Source organism: Uloborus diversus, chromosome 6 (assembly GCF_026930045.1).
Source record: "Uloborus diversus isolate 005 chromosome 6, Udiv.v.3.1, whole genome shotgun sequence".
In the NCBI taxonomy this organism is placed as follows: domain Eukaryota; kingdom Metazoa; phylum Arthropoda; class Arachnida; order Araneae; family Uloboridae; genus Uloborus; species Uloborus diversus.
In genome coordinates, this window is record NC_072736.1 from 73,835,853 (window position 1) to 73,853,286 (window position 17,434).

At 34.5% G+C, this 17,434-nt stretch overlaps 1 pseudogene; it reads right to left on the bottom strand.

The window, feature by feature from the left end:
- Positions 1-16,294: 16,294 nt before the first annotated feature.
- Positions 16,295-17,434, bottom strand: LOC129224818 (uncharacterized; annotated as a pseudogene).

The window sequence follows — 17,434 nt, forward strand, 5'->3', positions numbered from 1 at the left end:
AAATAAAATTAGCAATGTAATGTGAAATGTCCGGCGATAAACATAAATGTTTCAAAAAATGCTCCCTCCACACGCCATCATTAACTCATGAATACTAGTAGATCGTATACAACAAAAAGTACCTCTCGTTGGAGCTTTGAAACCTTTGGGACCTCGCACGAGAGAGGCAAACAACTAGTGAGAAAAATCTTCAGGATCATGTATGCAATAAACGGCTACACTTGTTATGCCATACTTACGCTGAATAATACTATGACCCACAAAACCATTTATTTGAGCTTTTAACAAGATGAGAAATCCTTCTTCAGTATGATGAACAATGATATAAACATTTTGACTGTTGTATATGAGGCAAAAGCTCAGTAGCAGCCAAAATTTGGCTGCTACTCGTGCTCGACACGTGCTTCTTCGAGACCACTCGACGACGTTCGGGTTTAACTTCGTGAACGCTCGGCATTTTCCGGCGAAGGGGCGTGTCGCCATACGCCACCGCTGCGCCTCACGCTTTACAAAAATAATTAATTTGCTTGTTTGGCACCGACTCAAAACTACTTAGGTATACTTACATTAATTTAAGAACTGAGTTATTAAGGTTAATTAAAAACTCTTAATTATTACAAAAATATATACTTAGGTATACTTACATCAGTTTAAGAACTTAGTTATTAAGGTTTAATTAAAATGGATTATTATTTTTTGCTTTTCAGTTTTTTCGGCGGTTCAATTTTTTTGTTAAAAAGTTTTTATATCAAATAAAAACGATAGTGACATTGCCAAAGAAAAAGGAGAGGGAGAGAGATTCCGAACTCTCTATCCATTTATTTTACGCCATCAAACTTACCCTATAGAAGAGCGATTTTTGAAACTGTGATTTTGAAAAAGTTTCCGAACCCCATCTCTTCTATTATCGCATTTAGAGATGGGTTACAGTTAATTAAGGATTACTTACGATTTAATTCCGTTTTTAGGACTTTGGGGAAATTTTGAAGATCCCCGAACTTTTCTTACCTCTAATATCATCAAAGACTCTAAAATTTCTCATTTAGGGCTTAAATTCTGATAAAATTTCCGGGAAGAATCCCCGAAAACCCTGATAACATCATTGAACATCTTATATGGCTCTCTACAATAGGGCTATACGCGTTTCTCTAGCCTGTGTTTTTGTCGTTACACGAGATTTTATTTATTCCTCCTTATCAAATTCTGTGATTTACCCCATCATTTTGAAGATTATCGCATCTGCTAATGACGAAAAATATATCCACGGTCTAAAAAATTGCTTTTTTAAATTTTGTCAAAAAAACGTTTTTTTTTTCTTTCACTCATTACTTCAATGAGTAGCAGCCGAAAGACACATTATCTCGGTTAAATAAAACAGCGTGCTAATGAGGGAAAAGGTATGGGTTCACATCTGGCCCGAAAAATACCGTTTTAATGGTTTTGTTTCTTCAGCAGAATTTGTGTCCAAGTTTCCACCAATATGCAAAATTATACTCATTGCAGAATTCTGAGCTGTATATCTAATATTGTTAAAATCAGGAAACATCATTGATTTTAACAAGGGGCATTGTAATTTGACTTTGTAGAAGCGTGAATTTCAATTTATTTTGTTGCTTTACTACGCATTGCTTTGGTCTATACTAGCATCTCGAGGTTGCATTAAAATCAGAAAATTCTTCCTTTGAGCGCTAATGCTTCGAACGGGTCAACTAGTCCGCACCCCCCCTCTACCTTCCCAATATAATTTAAAATAGTTTTAAATTTCGTTTAAAGCCTTTAAATTCGAATAATTACTGGGGTAAACTCCCAAAAATTCACCCCGAACATCATTAAAAGTGTAATAGAATTGTTTTTGAGTTCCAATTGCGAAAAATTTCCGGTCTTCATAACAATATCAAAGATGGTCCACAATTGCATTTTTTAAATTGTTCATTTTCGAAAAATTTCCGAGAAGAGGCTCCCGGATTTCTCCTCTCCTTAACATCTTCGAATATTGTCTAAAACTGCGTTTTCAGAACAACAATTTTGAAAAAAAAATCGAGAAAGAACCCCGACTTCTTTAATGTTTAGAGAAAAATATAAAATTGTGTTTTCAAGCTTCAATTTCGTAAAATGGCCGGGGAAAACGCCCCTAGGCCACTTTTCCACCCTAGCATTAGTAAAGATTGTCTAGAATGCATTTTTAAGACCATACAAATCGGAAAAAACATACTCTTTTTGATTTTTGTGCTATTTTTTTTTATAAATCTGGGACAAAAGGTTAAGTGTCCAGCAAGTTGGGGAGGGCGGGGGTGAGTCCCCTCGTGCCCCCCTGACGCTACGCCTCTGGTTGCAGACAGTTTTAGTCGGCTCCTCCTGGTGTGTCAAACTGACAACATTTCTGCTGCTATGTTAGATTGGTGATAAGAATCCTGGATTATTTCAATTTTAGGAAATGGAGGTACAGAAGACAGCAAATGAATAGAGTAGTTCTATATGGACAACTCTATTCGTTATAGAATTATCAGATTTATAAGTTTAGAATTTTACTGCAGTATTTCTCATTAAGTTCTGAATCGGGAGACAAAATAGCTTCAAGTACGTCTTCTAATGTTTCAGCATAAAATGTTTAATCTGATCATTTGTGTTAAAGAAATAATATATTTCGTTTATTTTAGAACTCAACAGCACTTTCAGAATATTAAAGGAGATGAAATGTTCCTTTTCACACAAATAGAACTCGAGAAAGAGCTTGGAAATGACGAAGGACATCGACTTTTCAACCAAGTCACCGTTCAAAAAAATACATGCGGAGTAAGCATTGAAATATTTTAAATGCCTCGTTAGCTTCATTTTTTCATTTGTCTAAAATCATTTCGTATTTTAGAGATACGTAAAAAATAAAAGATGAAAACACTTTGCATTGTACCATTTCTAGGATAAATACAGATAGTGATGAAATTCCAAAAGTAAATCTGGGGGATCTTTTAACTACATCATTCTAATCAGGATTGCTGAGAGCTAAGTCAGCCCCCTCGTCAGTTTGGTCATCGGGCCCTCCTCTGCTCATAAAGCTATTATTTCGATTACGAGGAGACGTGGGCGAATAGTTTGTTTTCAAAAAGATGTTTTACTTACTTCTTCGATTGCTACTTATTTAGAATTTCTTCATTATTAAACTATTGTATGGTTTCCTGGTTAGCGCCAGAAGTATAAGTATCGAGGTAGAAGCTGAAAATACCAAGCGAATGAGTGAAGGGATTTTAAGTTGGCTAGCATTCGAGAGTAGTGGTTGATTTCAAAGAAGAAATTCCTTTAAAGGAAAAGAAGCATCCAGTGGGCCGATGAGCCCTCGAACTCCCTGTGTGCGCCTTCATTTTTATTTCGCTCTCAAACGTGCGCGCACCCCCCCCCCCCCCCTTATTTTTTTGCTTCCTCAAACCTGTACGACTTTTTTTTTTTGCGCCCTCCAACCCGACCCGAGGTCGTTTGATTTTTTTTTTTTTTTTTTTTTTTGCGCCCTCGAGCGTGTGCACCTTGTTTCCCCCTTCTTCCGCCATCGAACCTCTTTTTTTTAGAATCCTATTTTATTTTACACTTTATTTTTATTCCCCAACGTGTGCAAGTTCATTTTTTTTTCTTTTTGCTCTCATAAACCTGTGTGCTTTTGGTGTTCCCCTCCCCCCCCGCGGTCTTTTTGGCAATTTTTTTTTCCGTACCATTTGGGAGTCAAGGTTGGCGCTCTCTTGGGGGACCCAGTCTGCACTTCAAAATAAGATCAGAGAAATCAATATCAAGAGAAAAAAGTTAGTGTTCCAAAGATTTTAAACTACTCAAAATCCATTTTTTGCTTTTAAGAAACGCAATTATATCCGACATATCTTTCGCGGAAAGTGCTCAAAATACGATTTTTTCTTTGTTCAAATATTAAGAATTCCATTCGCCATTTTTTGAATAGAAGCAAAACGAAGCCGAAGGTATTTTTAAAATATATTAATTTGTTATTACGAAATACCATACAGCATTGGCGTCACTATGGGGGAGGGGATGAGGTCCACCACGGATGCCACCCGGCAGGGGGTGACACCCAAAGTGAGATTGCAGGTTTTTGAAAATATATAGAGCTAAAATGCTCCTTAAAAGAATACAAATTTGACAAATTTCCGGGGGGAAACCCCCGGACCCTCTTTTTTCCACTCCACGTCATGGAATGAATACTATATTCAGGATTAGGTTCATATTGTCAATACCTAGACCTAGTAGTGACTTCCCCTAAAACCAAAAAACTAAAACCCCATTATCTTTTCCTGAATTTGAGATACGTTGTAAAATATTAAGGGATTATTTCTCATCAATTTCATAACCCTTTCACTTTTTTTATCCTTTGGATGGCCTACATGTTTTTGCATCAAGGGCAAGTCATATAAAAAGTGTAAAAGTGTTCGTAGTTTTTGTTTGTCTTTTGCACAGAACCCCACTTAAAAATTCGTTATAACACAAATGTAATCGTTTATGAAAGTTGTATGAATTTCATGTTTACATAGAATATTAAAACCCTATTTTCTTCTTTTTGCGTTTGTAGGGGGGGAGGAGGGTGACACCACAAATTACCACCCCAGGTGTCACCCATGGTAGGTCCACTGCCTATAGTATTAATGTATTTATGATAAAACAGTTCTGTTTAGACAAACACCCTTAATGCGCTCAAAAATGCATTTTATGACATGAATTCTAAAACTTCGCGCAATTTTATCGAAAGGTCGAAAAGCGGCACCTGGGTTTTATTAACATTTTGCGTGCCCGATTGGAATCGACCAGATAGCTCGAAAAGTTCAATTTACCGAAAATTCTCTATCACTATATTAGTTAATGAAGGGAAAGAGTAATCAAAAGCGGAAATAAATTCACGCTACAAGATGAGGGAGCGTTAACTCTACTGACGCTTCCCAAGTTTAATTAAAATTTCTATTGATAGATAAATGATTGGATTGCACATTGATTGTCAAGTAATCAATTAATTCGTGGAAAAAATTAAAAGAAAGAGTTTTTCTTTCCTTTCTTTTCCTCTCTCTCTCTTTTTTGTACAACATTAAAAAAAATAATAAATCCCATTCCGATTAGATAAACAGTTTACTCAACGGTGACAGCATTGGCCCATCTCAAAAATTTGTAAAGATAAAAAATTATTGGTTTTAAAATCTAAATTTAATGCTCTCATTTGTCACAATATTGGCCCAAAGTTAGTTTACGTTACTGTTGCATGCTGGTGCATAAAAAATAAACAGCAGACCCTCATTTTACTCCGGTTTATTTTGCAAGGATTTTATTATACGTTTTTTCTTCTTCTTTTTTTTCCTTTCTTCTCTCTTTTCTTTGTATAACATAAAAAAAAATAGTAATGATAATAATAATAAAATAAAAAAGAATCTCATTGTGATTAGATAAATAGTTCGCTCACCGGTGACAGCATTGGCCCATCTCAAAGAAAAAAAAAACTAGTATGTTGTGGCCATCACGAAACTTTCTTCTATATTTTTCCTTTTTCTGATCCCTCCCCATGCTTCACGAGGAAGCAATATTCCTAACAAAAACAAAATTACACATGCAAAAACTTGACGACCATCCCAATGTCTGAATTATTGTAAAAACAAAACAAAGAGCGAAAATTGAAAGTTACTTTAAAAGCTTAACTTGAATTAATTACAAATATTTTATTTATTAACAAACATAAGATGGCAACAGTTAAAAATTTTAAATCATTGAGATAATATTTCCTATCATTTCCATACAATTAAAATCACGAGAAATACGCAGACGACAATCTATTACGATTTATCTTTCTTATTGTTGCATTAATAAAAATATTTTTATTCGCAAAAAAAAAAAAAAAAAAAAAAAAAAAAAAAAATCAACACCTCTTGGAGCGATCGGCGTCAAAATCGAACCAAAGCCTGTTTACACATGGATTCACATATATTCCAAATTTCAACCAGAACGTAGCATTACTTCTTGAGATAGGGTACTCAAAATGGAAAAAAAGAACGGGTGATTGCGCTACCCCCTTTTTAGCTGTTGACACAAAAATAAAATAAGTTCTTATACCCACTAAGGGTTACTTGCCGATAAATTTTTCTTTCATTCCGTTCATTATTTCTTGAGATACAGCAGTCACAATTGACGACAAAAAACGTTCTATAGCTCAACCCCCGTTTGAGTTATTGACACCAAAATTGAATCAGCACCTGTTCCTGTTAATACCAACATATGGACCAAATTTTGTTTGATTCCGACAGTTACTTCCTGAGGAATAGCAAGCACGCGTAACTCGAAAAACGTCCCATTGCTCCACCCCCCTTGGAGGAATTCGCGCCAAAAACTAATGGGCACAAGTTCACATAGGGGCACATATGTGTACTAAATTTCGTTCGATTTCATGCGGTAGTTTTTGTTGTAGAGCGGCCACAAAAAACTGGTCACACACAGACGTGACACACATACATACACACACACATACACACACACACACAGACAGACAGACATTTTCCAAAAATGGTCAAAATGGACTCAGCACACCTCAAAACGTTCGAATCCGTCAAAATTCGAAATTCGAAAATTTGCACGAATCCAATACTTTCTTCTATATATTAGATATAGAAGAAAGTAAAAAAGTAAGGATGTTATAATTATTGGTTTTAAAATCTAAATTTAATGCTCTCTTTTGTCACAATATTGGCCCAAATCTTAGTTTACGTTACTGTTGCACGTTGGTGCATAAGCAATATGCAGCAGACCCACATTTTACGCTGGTTTATTTTACGTGGATTTGATTATACACGGTTAAAGATTTGGCACCTTTATTTAAAACTAGCAAAAATACCCGGCGTTGCCTGGGTCAGTAATAATTGTGAGAAACAATCGCTACTTTCTTTCGTTTTCTGTTTTAACTGAAAGAACTCGAAACACACCGCTTTGACGTGATTAAAAATCGAGCTTCTTCCTTACCCATAAAAGAAAAGTAGCAATAAGTATAAAGAACGAACGAGTATTAATTTAGAAACGAAAGCATGAATTGAAGCATATAAAAATTTGAAGAATTTCCAAAATATGAAGTAACAAAAACAAAGATCACTAAAAAAACCGCGCGCTTTGTACAAACGCACAAAAAGAAAAAAAAAATTTGAATTCTGAAATTTTGAATTCAAATTATGTTTTTCGCAATCACGAACTGAGACAGGACCCTACTCATTGGAGTTATTATTTCTAGAAACAGCTCCTGCCCCTCCTCCCAAGCCTGCCTCTCCTCCTGGGCAGTTATGTGTGCATAGTTGTGTGTGTAAGTGTGTAGGCTTGTGTGTGTGCGTAGACCTGTGTGTATGCACGTAGGCGTGTGTGTGTGTGTATGTGCGTGAGTGTGTGAGCGTGCGTGTGTGTAGGACATGGACGCCTCCGACCGGGAGAAGCGGATAGCTCAGGACTGGAGCAGCCGCGCCGCGCTACCTGCAGAGGACGGTGGGCGGTGATGCTGCAGAGGCTTTTGGTCCAAGTTGAAAAAGGCACGAACCTCAAAAACAGTCAAATGAGAACAATAAGCAATCGTGATTGCTCAAAAAGCTCTCTACCATATTTACCCAAGGCTTCACTTGATACGTGTCTTGATAAGACGCGTATCAAGTGAGGCCTTGGTTTCCTTAAGTGTGCAAAAAGTAGAGTTTCCAAATGTTTAGATGATTTTATATTCATGCTTGCTCCGGAGAAGCTTTGATTCAAAACTTTTATTATGATTACTTTTAATATTGCTGTTGTTAAGGAACGAATCTTCGTAAAAACGGGTTCTATATTTAATCATTTAATGGGGTAATTGCATAAAATTTACTGTTTTCCATCAGACCGTTTTTAAACTAAGTTTTTAGGAATAAATTATAGCCAAAGTTGCTCTCTGGTAATATAGCTATCTATGGTGATAAAATGTTTAAAATCGGTCCAGTAGTTTTGAAGATTACCACGGATATACATACATACACACAGAAGTAACCATTTATGTATAAAGATGGCTACTTCTGTATGTATGTCCGTGGTAATCTTCAAAACTACTGGACGGATTTTAACCATTTTTTTTAAAACCATAGATAGCTACATTATCAGGAAGCAACTTAGGCTATAATTTATTACTAAAAAACATTGTTTAAAAAAGTTATGATTGAAAACAGTAAATTTTATGTACTTTCCCCATTAAATGATTCAATATAAAACCCCATTGTTACAAAAATTCGTTGCCTAACAACAGCAATATTAAAAGTAACGATAATGAAAATTTTGAATCAAGGCTCCTTCTTAGGATTTTTCCTTTTTTTTAGGATTTCTTATCTATATACATAAATGGCTACTTCTGTATGTAAGAATGTCCGGAAAAAACTTCAAAACTACTGGACGGATTTTAACCATTTTTTCACCACAGCTAGCTACATTATCAGGAAGTAACATAGGCTATAATTTATATCTAACAAACTTAGTTTCAAAAAGTTATGATGGAAAACAGTAAATTTCATGTAATTTCCCCACTAAATGATTAAATACAAAACCCATTGTTACAAAAATTCAATGCCTTGCAACATCAATATTAATAGTAATCATATTGAAGGTTTTGAATCAAGGCTTCTCCGGAGCAAACATGAGATTAAAGTCATTTAAATATTTGAAAACTACTTTTTGCACACTTAGGGAAACATAGTAGAGATTAGGCTTTTTTTTTTTTTTGTATGTGTGTACTATTTAATTAAATAAAGTACGCGGTTTTTTAGTGATCTTTGTTAGTTCATATTTTGAAAATTCTTTAAATTTTTATATGCTTAAATTCGTGCTTTCCTTTCTAAATGAATACTCGTTCGTTCTTTATACTTACTGCTATTTTACTTTTATGGGTAAGGAAGAAGCTCGATTTTTAATCACGTCAAAGCGTCGTGTTTTAAGTTCGTTCAGTTAAAACAGAAAACGAAAGAAAGTAGCGATTGTTTCTCACAATCATTATTGACCCTGGTAACGCAGGGAATTTTTGTTAGTTTAAAATAAAGTAATAACAGTAATATATTCATAAGCAACAAAGGCCACTTTCCCCAAAATGTTTAAAAAGAAAGTAATTGAAAATTGTCTGGTTATAGTTGAAAATTGTCTGGAAAGTGGACCTAGTCTTATAGCTTTTTCTCGAAAAAGAAGCCTTGAAAATTGGCTCGATTAGAATCGCTTAAATCTCCTGTTCTAATTAATTGAGAGAAATGGAACATACATCATCTTGTTAGGGAAGGAAAACAATTTCCCACGATATATAATGTTTGGGGGTGGGGGATTTTTACCCCCTAATTAGTCATACTTAAGCTTAGTTATTTAATTAGAAAAAACTGATTCGAAATTTAAAATTTCGGCTTCGAGGTGCAATGGCCCGGGGTACGTTCAAATTTTTGGGCCATTTTTCAGAGCTGTAGGTGATATGGGGTCTTCATGGCCATCGGGTACAAACAAAGAAACAGACAAAGAAACACCGTCACCTTTATATATTTAGAAGACTAACTGGGTTGCCCGACTTTGCACGGTTTACCTCGAAAATAAAAGTTATCAATGAGTCTTCAATTAGAGAAAAAAAAAAAAATGCTGTGAAATTTACCGTCAAAATAATCATTCTTAAATATAAAAAACGGCAAATAAAAAATTATCGGATAAATAAAACGCAACCCTCCATAAATACAATTAAAATCCTTGATTCTCTTCTGATGGCAATACAAAAAAAGTAAGAAGATAAATCGTCAAATATTAATCAAAAGGGTCGCTGTCGAGAAAAAAAAGTGGCAACCATCTTAATGATTTTGCTTAGGCTATTTTAAAATGAGATGAAGCAAACGATAATTTTCCCGATATAAAAATGCTGTTCCATTAGACTCAAAAATGCTTAAAATTTTTCCCCGGTTATTTTAAAGCCTTATTATTATTATTATTATTATTTAATTCGAAGAAAGTAAACCAATCTCAAGGTTATTATTTGCGAGCTTTCAAATGGTACGTAAAGCAAGAAAATCGGATAATTATTTCGGGGAGAAAGAGCCCATTAATGCAATTTTCGGGTCTTAAAAATCGAACGGTTCGGTTCTTTTTAGGCGCTTGAAAACCCACCTACGTTCCTTCTCGGGTGCCCAATTACATCTCTGCCAAATTTGGTCGAGATCCAACGTAAACTGAATTTGTATAGGGAACACACACACATATTTTTTGTTTTATTTATATAGACTTATTATTTACTAGCTTATTACCCGGCGTTGCAGAGGTGCTTTTAAATGCAACATATCTTTTGGATAATCAAATGAATGAATTCTATCTGAATGAACGTAAAAAATTACATGCACACCACTTTCTAGGTTCAAATCTTCAAAATACTTTAAATAACACAGAAAATTAAGCATTTGCCGAAAAAGCAACATCAACTTAAAGGAAAAAAGTATGAGGAATATTGTTTGGGCTCTGTAGTGTCCACTGGTACGTTGTCTGAGGTTAAATCAGACGGGCGGTACATAAATTGTCTTAATGCAAAGACAAATGATTTTCTTTCGCACATCTTGTGGGAAAATCTTTTACGTGATGCTTCGAAAGAAAAGCGTTGTGCTGCCTTTGTAGGTTTTGTTTTCCCCAATACATCAAAAAATACAACAGTTCTTTTTACATACATTTTATTTGGAAATAAATCATTAAACGTTTCCTTAGAAAGAGTCGTAAGCTTGAAAAAAAAAAAAAAAAAGTCAATCCCTATTATCAGGCACAAATATATACAAAATAGTCTTCTTGGTCACAGTTACAATATTTTCAGATTAATTTAAAATCATCCTCAATGTCCAAAACCTAAACAGATAACTCACCGTACAGAAAATTAAGAATTCAGTCTGTGTTGTTAAAAGACGATAGCACTCCGTTTTACGGATTTTTTGGCGATGTTTTTCGAATGAAGCGACCAAGTGATAGGTTATTTTGTATGTTTTCAGGCAAGCACATTTCGCAGAAAAAGTTTCTTACTATAAAAAAACTTTACAAAATGTGTATGCTCGCTCTTTCCATGGTGATTCAGTGCCATGCATTAGAGTAAAATTGGATAGGTGTAACTTGCCTAAAAAGACGCACGTCAGCTACATTTTATTTTCTTATATTGACGTCAAATTTCTATTTTCGTAAGTAAAAATGATAGTTAGACAGTAATATTAATGTCTTGTAATGATTTGAAATCTGTCAAGATTTAAGTTCTTGTTCAAATTTTTAAAACCTAATACTTGCCGTAAATGTTATACATGATATCTCACACTGATGCAGGTAGAGAGAGAGCACGTGTATAAGTTTTGTTGCTTTATTCAGAGTATTCCTTAGAGAACACCAAAATTTTAATTTATTGAGAGACAGTGGTCGTGAGAGGTGGGAATGGGTCCATTGACTACATTACAGTTATTATTTTAAATATTTAAAACAATAAAAATAGAAGTAAGTGGACGTGAACTTATTGAACGAACTATTTAAAAACCGTTAATTAAACTGCGTTATAGAGAAAGAAGTTGGCGTACGTTTTTTGGTCAATATACGTGTTAGATTTTTTTAAAAATATTATTTGCAGTCCATGAAATTAAAAAGAAACGTCTTGTTTGTACTTACAACTGCCTAATAGACAAATCTTTTGTTTATATTTTACAGAATCTTGTTGCATATTTTGTTCCCCTTATCCACAGCTTAAAAGTAAACGAAATGTATTTTCCGTTTTGAAACGTAGTCTAAAAATTTAAAACTTAAATGATTCAAATTTTTCTGATCCATAAATTTAACTCAAAACTTTCTCCTAAATACTGTTCTTAGTCCCCCTCCCAGCAGCAAGAAAAATTACATTTGTGAGTGAAACCAACCGAGCAAGCAACATAAAGCTATCAATATCGAAAATAGTTACATCTCAAATGCATCTACAGCACTTAATCGACTGCTCTTATGACTTGGTTGTTCATGATAGAAAACGAAAGTCTCACTGAAGATTACAATCTCTTAAAGTTTAAAAAAGGTCCATTGTAGTTACACGTGAGGATACAAAGTGTTTCACCTTATCCCTATACTGTTAAAGAGAATTTAAGCTATTACAGTGATAATTTTCCATTCATATCTCACAGCACTTCTTCAAAGACGGTTGAAATGCTTAGAGGTAGCTACGAACTTCCAATATTTTTCGATTGTTTACAATAGCAGTAATTATATCGAACTGAGCTTTGTAATTGCAAATGTAGTTTTGTTCAGTTTATTTCACGATGAAGAAAAAACTTCATATTGTGGAGCAATATTTCATCATGCCTTTTTCAATAGTAATCTCTGTCAAAAGTTGCATTATACCAGCTAACAGATTTAAAATTATTGCTAGTCGGCGAAGATGCTTCATCAGGTGTATTATTACTCGAGCGTTAAGGTAATATAAAATTTCAAATGAAGAAATTTGTTTACATAAAAAAGTAGCAATTTTTTGCAGTTTAATACAGTTTAAATTTAAATTAATAATTATTTGAATTTTTTCCAAACTTAAAACTCCAACCCTCCCAAACTGTATGAATTCCGCCGAATTATATTTCCGCGTGGTTTTGCGGATAAAAAAGGTGCACAACCTTTAGTTTTAGCACACATTGGCAATCCTAGTATGGTAGTTTATGTGCATGTAAGAAACGTTATGACCATCCCCCCCTCCCCCTTGAAAAACAAATTCCAGATAGGCTATTACGCACAAATATGCTTTTTTTGCAATTTATTTGAGAAATTAGTATTTTTTACCCCTGTTCTTTGTTAGCCTGCAGCAATTAAACTTAGTTGAACCGAATTATGTAAAGATCCGACGTAAATCATGGAATAGTATAAAGAACATATGCATACTGATTTTAAGGACCATCCAACATTAAATTGTTGAAGCTTGTACATAGATAATGAATGAATTATTGATACCGAACTAATTTTGGTATTTTCTGGGCTGTTCATGAGGAAAATACTGATCCATAATTTCGCTTTACCATTACTGCTATGGAAATACCAAATCAAGTAGAACCGTTGCAGACCGCAATGCATTCCTACTTTGCAGGATGCTATTAAAAAAACAATTAACAGCAGCATTTCTTTTCCGTTCGGCTTTCTTGCCAAACATGCTTTGCGCTTGTCGCTGATCGACTTTACGGCCACTGTTAAGTTTACCTTTTGTGTTGATTGCATTTAAAATATCTCCTGGTAGTTCTATGTTGCTGAACATTTTCATTTGCTTTGAACCAAGGTTCACGAACTTAACGATTACAGTTAATCTTTGAAGAGACTTCATTAGGGCATTTTTTGCAGGCTTTTCATTCAGACCAAACTCATAAAAATATGAAAATTCGTTACATTGAAAACAGCCTTTTTATGATTAAAAATATAAACTTTAACCTCTTTGGATCTTTTTTAAATTCCAAAAACCAGCCTATATGAAGTCCATAGCAATAATTTACCTCTGCGCCGAATTTGGAAGAAATCCGACTAAAACTGTGGATTTGTATGACACACACACACACACACACACACACACACACACACACACACACACACACACACACACACACACACACACACGCACACACACAAACATACATCCATTTTTATATATACAAATGCATGTAAGGAAAGCCTTGACCACATCCTTCTCCTTTGAAAGATAAATTCCGAATGCGCTATTGTGCATTACTATGATTATTTTGTAATTTATTTGCTTTATTGGTACCCCTGTTCTTTGACCGCCTGGAGCGACTTCTATTAAACCGATTTAAGTTATCGGTATAGTTGAACCGAATTACTTAAAGATTCGACGTAAATCAAGGAATAGTATAAAGAAAATTTATACATTGCAAATTGGTTTCATTAAGATTATAAAACATTAAACTAAATTTCTGTTGCAAGGATGAAATAGATTTGGTTTTAATAAAAGTAGTCTAATGCTGAAACATTCGAAGATTGTACGTCAATATTGAATGCAATATTACTACCTTACTCATGTTCGTATTTTCTCTGCTATTAACGGGAAAAACACTATTCAAAAATTACACGCAACCCTTACTGTTGTGGATTTTATAGTTAAACAATATTTAAAAATTATAATTTAACGGTAGCATTCAAATCAAGTAGCACCAATGGACCCCTGAGACTTCGTAAGGTCGCAGTTTAAGAAACGATGTACAGCTTCATTTCTTATATCTACGGCTTTCTCGCCAAACAATGCTTTAATGCTCTCGCTAAATAGCATTGACGGCAATCGTTCAGGATACATTTTGGTATAACTTTGATATATCCCCCCCCCCCAAAAAAAAATTACGCGCCAAATCTGGCACTCCCTACGGACTTTTTAGGGTTGTTGTTTCTTATTTTGGTGTTGCCAATTTAGGTGTTTTCAGCTTTTAGGTTTTTGCTGTTGCCAAATTTAGTATTTTCTTGTATTTTATACCATTTTTTCAGTTTTTTTTAACGTTTTGTGGCAACAAGTTTTGGATTTCATATATGTTTTAGCGCCATTTCATTCATTCACCATTTCTTTTTGAAGTGATCAAGCAGATGCTTGACTTGACTTGCTGTATTTTGCTGCAAATCTGGTTGTATTTTCCAATTATATTTTCTTTTCTATTAATTATTTTTATCTTTTATTTTTCAATATTCCTACTGTATATAGTGTTGTTGAAAAGTTTCAGGGAATTTTGAGTCGGAAAACTGATAGTTGATCTTCATTTTCGTCGGGTAGACCGACAGTTGGTAGGCCAGGTATTGTTAATTGTTTATTTTTGCATCATTTGGCTCAGGATATGCAGATGTTAGTTGATTTTTTGATGGAGGTTGGATTGTTGAAGGCTGCAGTGTGTAAGAAATGTGGTTCTGGTACGAAACAGAAGTTGAAGTATTTTACTTGGCGAGAAAAAAAAAGTCGCCAAATTTCCGATTTGGGGGGGTATATCAAAGTAGTTCCTACATTTTGTGTTGATTGCATTTAAAAAAGCTCCTGGTGGTTAGATGTTGATAACCGTTTTCATTTGCTTTGAACCAAGGTTCACAAATTTAACGATTTAAGTTAATCTATGAAAAAATTTAATCCAGGGCAGTTTTTTACTGGCTATTCATTTAGACTAAATTTATAATAATACAAAAATTCGTTCGTGCAGAAAAGAGTAATTTTATGACTCAAAATATGAAATTAGACCTCTTTGGGTCGTTTTAAAAAATTCCAAAAACCCTCCTATATGAATTCCTGAGCAACAATTTACCTTTGTGCCAAATTTGGAAGAAATCCAACGAAAACTGTGGATTTGTATAAGGAACATACACACATACCCACAAACATACATCCATTTTTATATATATAGATTCTTATATTTTTATCAAAACATTTAAGAGTTACCTACTCAGATGTGTAAAATTACAATATTCGTAAGCTTAATTCTAAGCTTTCTATGAAATAAAACGTCGTAAACTAAAGATTCCGTTTTCGGCTTTATTGATTTATTCAATGTTCGAATTACATCAATCGTTACGGTTACAGTTACAATCATATTCTCACGCTTGAAATATTCTACATTGCCAATACCATTTTGTAAAGGATGGCTTTGAAAGATAACATTCGTCCATCCTGACTTCTTCTGATTACCGTCCTCGATAAGATCTGCATTTCCAACTTTTCTGATGGGTCCAGACCTTCTGGGTGTAAACTCCTCTTCGTTTTCTTCTTCGCCATCTTCTAAACATTTCGATCCCTTTAGTTGACTGGCGTGAGCGGTCGTCGAGTAAAAATGTCCTCTTTCCTTTGGTCCCCAAGCTGAGAAACTATAAATATCACTTGGTAGAACCTCAGTCACCACTAATGATCATGATATTTCAGCTAGGTTTTAGTTGATTCGCCTTGATCGAAATTCTTAGTTTTACATTTCCTTTGGTCGTAGTACTGCTTAATTTTTTGTTGTTTCACTTCTATTGTCTTTAGTGTATCTGCTTGTACCTTTGCAGGATCCTTCCAATTATCCGCATCTTCATCAGCAAGCATCCTCAAAATTCCATCAATGAATCTAGGTGAAACTGTGTTTTATCATTTGTGTTGTTTATCGTATTATTTAAGTTTCCTTCGCACTTTTTGATGTTTTTGTCCCTACCTTTGTGTCCAAGATGCGTCATACTTGTCGTAATTACGGGTAGGACAGTTCTATTAACTCTCTCAACCATTCCGTTGCCCTGTGCTCGTTGAGTTGAAGTTAGTGTGTGCATGATACCGTTTAATTTATAGTAGGTACTCTTCAAATGCATGTGACGTGAAACAAGGACCTCTATCACTGATTATTCTCTCCGGAAGTCCAAAATCATTTACAAATTATTCTACAAATTTTAGAACATAGTGAGCAGAAGTGTTCTTAGTCGGATACAGTCTTACAAAACGAGTAAAATTGTCGACTATAAAAAGTAAATGAACGTTTCCTTTTCAACTTTTTACGAATGGACCTAAGTGGTCAAGATGAACTACGGCAAATGGCCCTTTTTCTTGGTTTGATGGGATGTAAAACTTCTTGTTGTTGTATTCCACTGGGCGTTTTATTGACCAAGCATTCGAAACGCATTGCTATATGATGCTTGACATATCTCTTCATTGACGGAAACTAGTAAAGCTCTTTTATTTTTGCGACTGTTTTGTCAACAGAAAAATGTCCTGTAACGGATTCGGTGAGACTTCCACTTTCTTGAAAGGACGACACAGTTCTTGATTAAAAACACAGAGAATTTATTTACACTATGTACAGGAACGATCGTCAACAACTGCTAAATTAATCATCAGCAATTAAGCAAATATCACACAAACCGTAAACTCAACGGTTACACACGTATTTACTTCCAAATACGAAAACAACGCAGCGAAATGCCTTGCAATAAACAGAGCAAATACGCTCTCAGTTTGAAATCTCAATCGAAACTCAACTTTTTAACCAGCGTAACGGTTTATATACACACCGAAAAGAGAACTCTCAAAGATTCCAGAAAATGCTACACCGTTCTACACTACACTTTCATTGATAAAAACAGTGAATGAAATAAGAAAAAAAAGAATAGGGGGATCGTATACTTCGGCCGGATGTAAAGGGGTTGTATATTCATTACGGGAAACTATTTACAGGTTACGTTACTACAACAGTTACTATTTACAGAATTTGTAACAGTCCCATTAAGTCGTGAAACTTCATTACCAGACTTTTTCTCATACTTCTGTGCGTATAGCAATTTAGTCTTTCCTTTTTCTTGAGCCTTACGGTATAGCTTTTTATTCTTGTATTCAGAATCTTTCATCCGTTGATTATCTCCCTTTGTTCTATTGTAAGTATGTTTCAAATATTTTGATGAGCGCTCTAGATTCTTCATCAGCATGTTACAT